Below are 6,832 nucleotides of genomic sequence, written 5' to 3'. Positions count from 1 at the left end.
TGAGCAATTGAACTCGACACCTCATGAGTTTTTACTGTTTGTCTAACCAAAGAATCAGCAATTGCACCCGACACCTCATGAGTTTTTACTGTTTGTCTAACCAATATGCTACACATTCGAGTACAAATAAAATATGAGTTAAATAGTTAAAGATGATATTGGGCTAATGGTGTCCTTCAATATTTTACTTTGAGAAATAAGCTTTTTATTAATAGAGGTTTAAATTTTCATATGAGAAGCCTAAGGGCATTCTAATGAATGAAATGTCTTCTCTTCCACCATGAGATGTGAGTAGAAGAAATGTTATTAAGTGAAAGATTCATTATCAGTTGAGGCATGATAAGAAACAACCACTCTCTAAGAACAAAAGAGCTGGAGGGGAAATAAGCATTAATAAGGGAAACTTATTGGAACATGATATTGATTAGGAAGAGTACTCGATAAAAGCTCTAAGAAAATCTTCTTGAGATGAAATACTAAGAAGTAAGTGATCAAGAAGGGAAAATCCCTACAACAAGTTCAAAAATGTGTACTTATCAGGATAAACCATCAAGAAGAGAGATTGCTTGGATATGGAATTAGTAAGTTGAATAGAAATGAGTCTTCTTAAGGTAAGGCTAATTGGAACTAAAATGAACACATCTTAGGACAAGGTGTTCATAAGAGATTGAGATGAGTGATTTTATTGAGATAAAAAAACTAAAAAGCTATTAAGAAGAGAGACATGGGGCGGAGTAACAATGAGTTTTGTAAGTATATTTGTAGTCCTATTAAAGATGAAGTTTGCGTAATTAAAACATGAGATTGACTTGGAGCATAGATTAACTAATAAATGTTATAAATTAGGCTTAACACCAACAAATAAAAAGATTAACTATAGTATGTGATTTAAAACTCCCACCTAGTCTATTAAAGGAGCTAGTTCCATGAATTGAGTTGTAATGATGAGAGGATCCTTTATAGGAACTGTAATTTTTGTTAAGGAAATCATAAAGCTAGGTTGTCTGGCTTGAGACTAGAGATTTAGAACATAGGTTAAAAATTAGATCATATTGTCTTTAATGATTATATTAAACTTAATTGGCCTTTCCTTTTAGAGGTTGTAGGCTTGATTGGTTCTTATAAAAAATAAAAGAGATTTATATAAAGTTTCCATACTCAAAACTATGAAGTTTTTTTATATTTCTAATGAGGTTAATTAAGATAGGAAAAAGGTTGAAATTGCCTTGAACAACTAAATGAATATAAATTAAAAAGTTGAGCTGAAGTAAACAAGAATAAGAATGATATGTTTTAGCTAACTCGAGCAGGATTTTTCCAATATAAATTGAGCATTGAATGGAGCATTAGAGAATAAAAAATACTATGAAATGTAATGCTTAGATCAAATGGAAAATATATGCTATTAAGATTTTCAAAATATGACATTAAGAAAATTATTGAGCTTGATTAACAAAATTTTTATTGATTTTCTCTAAATATATTGAATAATAATTATTTTTATTTTGCCCACACTAACTAGTCTTTCATCATTGAACTTGCATACTTTGAATATAACATATTTTTTTCCAAATTACCCTCATGTGAAGAATTTAAAACTATATTTTTCATCCTCAAGAAAAATCTATTGTTTAAAATTTAGAAATATTTTATCAACTGGTTTTGGGGCAGCAAGATGCGTGGAACAAAATTCATTATACTATTTGACATATAAGCTGTCAAAATATCAATGAAGGTGGCCTTCGTACTTATACTTTCTTTTATAAAATAATAAAAATCATATTTGTGTGACCTTTCGAAAACTTCAAATTATGGGTGCTCTGGTTAACGCTAAATATTGTATTGAAAACACCATTAAGTCATTTCTATTAATAATTTAATTAATAATTTATTTTTACAATTGGAATGAAAACAATTATATTATATGAAGCTTGATTTGAATCATTTTGTGAAATTGTAGAAAGAATTTTTTTTTGGTTTGATAAATGATTGTAGAAGGAAGATGAGGGCTCATCTCTATGTATAAGCTATGTATTCTCCATTTCTTTTGCCTTAGTGAAATATTTGATTGATTCCCTCCCGTGGACGTAGATCCAGTTGGATCGAACCACGTAAACGATCTGTGTTTGCTTGTGTTCTTTTTTCGTCTCATTTCTATGTCAGGAAGTACATATCTCACAACATCTATTGTTTAAAATTTAGAAATATTTTATCAACTGGTTTTGGGGCAGCAAGATGCGTGGAACAAAATTCATTATACTATTTGACATATAAGCTGTCAAAATATCAATGAAGGTGGCCTTCGTACTTATACTTTCTTTTATAAAATAATAAAAATCATATTTGTGTGACCTTTCGAAAACTTCAAATTATGGGTGCTCTGGTTAACGCTAAATATTGTATTGAAAACACCATTAAGTCATTTCTATTAATAATTTAATTAATAATTTATTTTTACAATTGGAATGAAAACAATTATATTATATGAAGCTTGATTTGAATCATTTTGTGAAATTGTAGAAAGAATTTTTTTTTGGTTTGATAAATGATTGAGAAAGTTTAAGTTTGTCAATCTTTATAGTGTTCTTTATTCAAAGAATAAAATTATTATTATTTTCTAGAATGAGTGGTTGTAAAATATGCTTTCTAATGATATGATCAATTATATATATAATTTATTTTATAAATAAAAATCAATATTATATTTTTGAATAATTATGTCGAGAATACTTTCTCCTTTAAAATGGCTTACAAGCTTATCAGGCAGGCTAGTGTTATCTTGATAATTGAGATTACCTAAAATAAGTCAAATTTCCTCTAGATTATGTGGGACCTTTAAATTTCATCAATATAAAATTTATCACACAAGATAAAAGATTTTGGTTGAATTTTAAGTACTCATGATGTGATTAAATAAAATTCGTCATCATATTTTTGTACTAATGATAATTGTTTGAAAAAAATTAGGAACATTTTGTAAGATTGTTTAATATTAATTAGACCAAAGCTTTTATTTTTGTACATTTTTTAAAAATGTAGATTAATCGGCCAACAATGTTAAATAATGTCATGTTATGTATTTTATTTCTTAATCATGAAAAAAATATAGATGAAAGATTTGGGAAAAAATCTTATAGGTTAACCATTGCAAAAAACATTTGCAAATAAATTTAGCTCATTTTGGATGTCAAGTTAAGTGATTTTAAAGCATGTGATTAAGATTAAAGTTTTAATGAAATACTTTCACATCCAAGCTCACTCTTAAATGAATGGTCTAAGAAAATCACAATTGTTTAAAGAGCTTTTTCTTGATGGTTTCTATGATGGCATTGCTTGGGATCATTTTGTTAATTTAATTTTCTTTCATTTTTTCCATTTCATGAGGGATTTCTCTTCTTTTAAAATCAATAAATCCAGTCCTTTATATAGGATTGTAGTATTGTTTGGGATCTACTTTATATGCACACTAAGTTGAATATTCTCATCTCTCAAGTCATTCAAACAGTTATTCATTTAAGGAATATTGGTGAGAGTTTATAGACTACTTGACATATACAATGAAGGTATATATACATACATATACATACCCGCATTGTATATTTAGGGTGAAATGGTGGCCCCAATGGTTGAATATTTACTTTTGTACCAAAAGATTCCATACTTGAAACTTATACACATAAAACTTTGAACTTTATGTTACCATGTCTGTGCGCTACTATGGCTTGACGAATATAACCCCATCCTTCTTGCTTGGCCCACCAAACTAACACAAATATCCACATTAAATTCCGAAAAAAAAAAGTTCTATAGAATTATAGAACAATGCATTACCCTACTAAAAACCACAGAAAAACCAATAGAACAGCCAAATGCTAGTATTAAAGGATCCCTAAATTTGTCCTTCGAACTGTAAGGCATAAACTCTCACACGTGTGCGGTCCGGGTGGCGCCCCCTCGCTCCCTCCTTCACCGTACTTTATTCTCTACATTACAGAGATTAAGAAAAACATGAACCACACAGAATGCTAGAAATTGCTATCATTAAGCTATTAACTAATTAACCAGCTAGCTATCGCCATTTGCTGCAAATGATTCACCTTACTTTCCATTGGGATTCCAAATTTCAAAAGCCGAGACCCTTGATTGGCTAACTGCCCCTAGGAAGTGAAATAAAAGATTTTTTATTTTTATTTTTGGAAGATTTACGTGTATGCCACGCAAATCTTATGTATTTACATATCCTTCATCTCAGTTTTAATATTTAGGTCAATATCACTTTAGCTATACATAAAAAGATGTATTTTAATCTTAAGAAGTTATTGATAGAGAACTTTTTGATGTGATGAGCAAGAGTTGTGTGTTAAAAACATAAAATTTAAGTTTAGGTGGTAGATATGTAAATTCATAAGAGTTTTGTGGCATGTATGTTAATCTTCCAAAAACAATGAAGAAAAACATCTATTTCACATGCAAAAGCCACTAGTTAAATTTAAAAATAGCCCTTTACTTCACATCGAATGGCCGGTTAGTTAGCTAATTCGCCAATCAAGTGTTAACTGACCCTGGGTCAGCTTTCCCTTGATGATTATTTTTATTTTTTAAGGATTCACAGGTTTGCCACACTGTTCTTATTTATTTACATATCTAACATCTAAATTTTTTATATTTAGATTATTGCCACTTCATATGTACATACGTGCGAATGACCTGACGTATTGGTGCGGCCTCTAGCGTAAGTCCCTCAGGTCGGGGGTTCGAATCCCGTGGTGCTATATATGTACACACACAGGGTTAATTAAACTCTTCGAATCAGAAGCAAGCACACAAGGGTTTTCAATCGATAGTTGGTGTCCACTGGACCAAATATCAATTTCATCTTTAAATATATATATGTGTGTGTGGGTGTGGGTGTATATATATATATATATTTCAATCTTAAGTACTTATTGATATGATATTTTTGATGTGATAAGATAGATTTTGGCGTTAGAAATATAAGATTTAAGTTTAGGTGGTAGATATATAAATTCATAAGAATTGTGTGGCATATATGTAAATCTTTCAAAAAATAAAGATAAAAATTCATTTCACATCCGTGGGCCAGTTAGGTAGAAGTAAGAATAATTCTTTCTTTCAAATCCAATGGCTAATTAGCCAATTAGCCAATCTAGGGTTAACTGACTGAGCCTCCTGATTAGCTAACTGACCTTTTCTAGTGAAATAGCTGATTATTTTTTTTTATTTTTTCTAAAAATTTACCTGAATGCCACGTAATTCTTGTTTATTTACATATCTAACATCTAAATGCCCTTCTATTTTTTTTAAAAATTATGAGTAAAGTTAGTCATAAAATCATATGTAATTATAAAATTCAAATTATTTTGATTTTTTAAATCAAACAGCTAACAATAAACTAAAAAGGATACAAGCGAGAAAAGAATAATCAAGAAGTATATAATATAATTTTTTTGTCAAAAATATAAAACAGTTAAGATATATGGTTAACAAATTAAGTATAAGAAAACTACTTTTTTACTACAAAAGATATACTGTTGTTGTTATGACTTTTATTTAATGAATTTATTTTATTTGATTTGCTTCCTTTTTAGTTTCTTTCCTTATATGTTTTAAGTCTCCTTGATAAAAAAAAATATTTAGGGCTTATGAGAGGACTATGTGGAGAAGTGTTGAGTTGTAATCCTAAGTTGTTTTTTTTCCTTCTTCATTTGGTGCTATTGAAATCTTCGTGTTTGTGGACGTAGGCGAATTAATTCAACATTGAACCGCATAAATATTTTGTATTTGATTGTTGTTGTATGAAATTTCTATGCTTCTATATTATTTTTGCATAACAATTGGTAGCAGAGATTCATGTTCGTGATTTGAGCGTGATTCGGCTTCAATGACAGTAAATAAGATGTGATTTGCTAGTAGATTCTCAGAAACAACGACGATTCGAGCGTTTTGTAGAAGTTTAGTGCGGAGTCTGGTGGAAGGTTCAACGGTTTCGGCGATTTCAGCGGTTTCATGCGGCAACTCAGGCAGAACGACATGCAAGGTTCAGTAAGCTCTGGTGGCGGGTCCAGCAAACCGACGTCGGTGAGACAGAAGGAGCAAAACAGAAGGAGCAAAGGATTTGTTGTGGTTTGTGCAAAACAATTTTAAAGGAAAGGGATCTAGCTTAATCTCACGCTCCACCATCTTCTAGAAACTAGCAAGACAACCATGGGATGAAAAGTTTTAGAGAAGACCAGATGGATGAGAGAAACCCTTATAAATTTATAAGATTCCACCTCATTTTAGAGAACGGTAGATGGAAATTCTTCAAGGAAAACTCAAGAATAACATAAAAGGATCTAGGGTGATGTATGTAAATAAGAGAATAATGTAGAATTCTCTAGAAACTAGGCTATTCTAGAATATTTAATTGGGCATGTAGGGGACTATAAATAGGAGTCCCTCCCATCATTTGTAATCGTCCAAGCATTTATCCAAGAAAAACTTTCAAGCTTCCAAGCATTCAAGTGTTATAAATCTTTATTCTTAGTGAAGTGCTCTATTCTCCAATACTTCTCCTTACTCTTCTTCTTAGAGTGTTTTGTGCTTATAAGTCCTAGCATGTGAGGGTTAGGTCGATTTAGTGCCAAGGACCTATAATGCTGCATGGGTCACATATGATAAGTTAGTATGTGATAGTTGGTAACAGAGGCAAAGTTTAAAAGATTCCATACTTGAAACTTATACACATAAAACTTTAAATTTTATGTTACCATGTCCGTGCGCTACTACGGCTTGATGAATATAACCCCATCCTTCTTGCTTGGCCCACCAA

Source organism: Phalaenopsis equestris, unplaced genomic scaffold (assembly GCF_001263595.1).
Source record: "Phalaenopsis equestris unplaced genomic scaffold, ASM126359v1 Scaffold000963, whole genome shotgun sequence".
NCBI lineage: Eukaryota > Viridiplantae > Streptophyta > Magnoliopsida > Asparagales > Orchidaceae > Phalaenopsis > Phalaenopsis equestris.
This window is presented reverse-complemented; position numbering follows the sequence as displayed.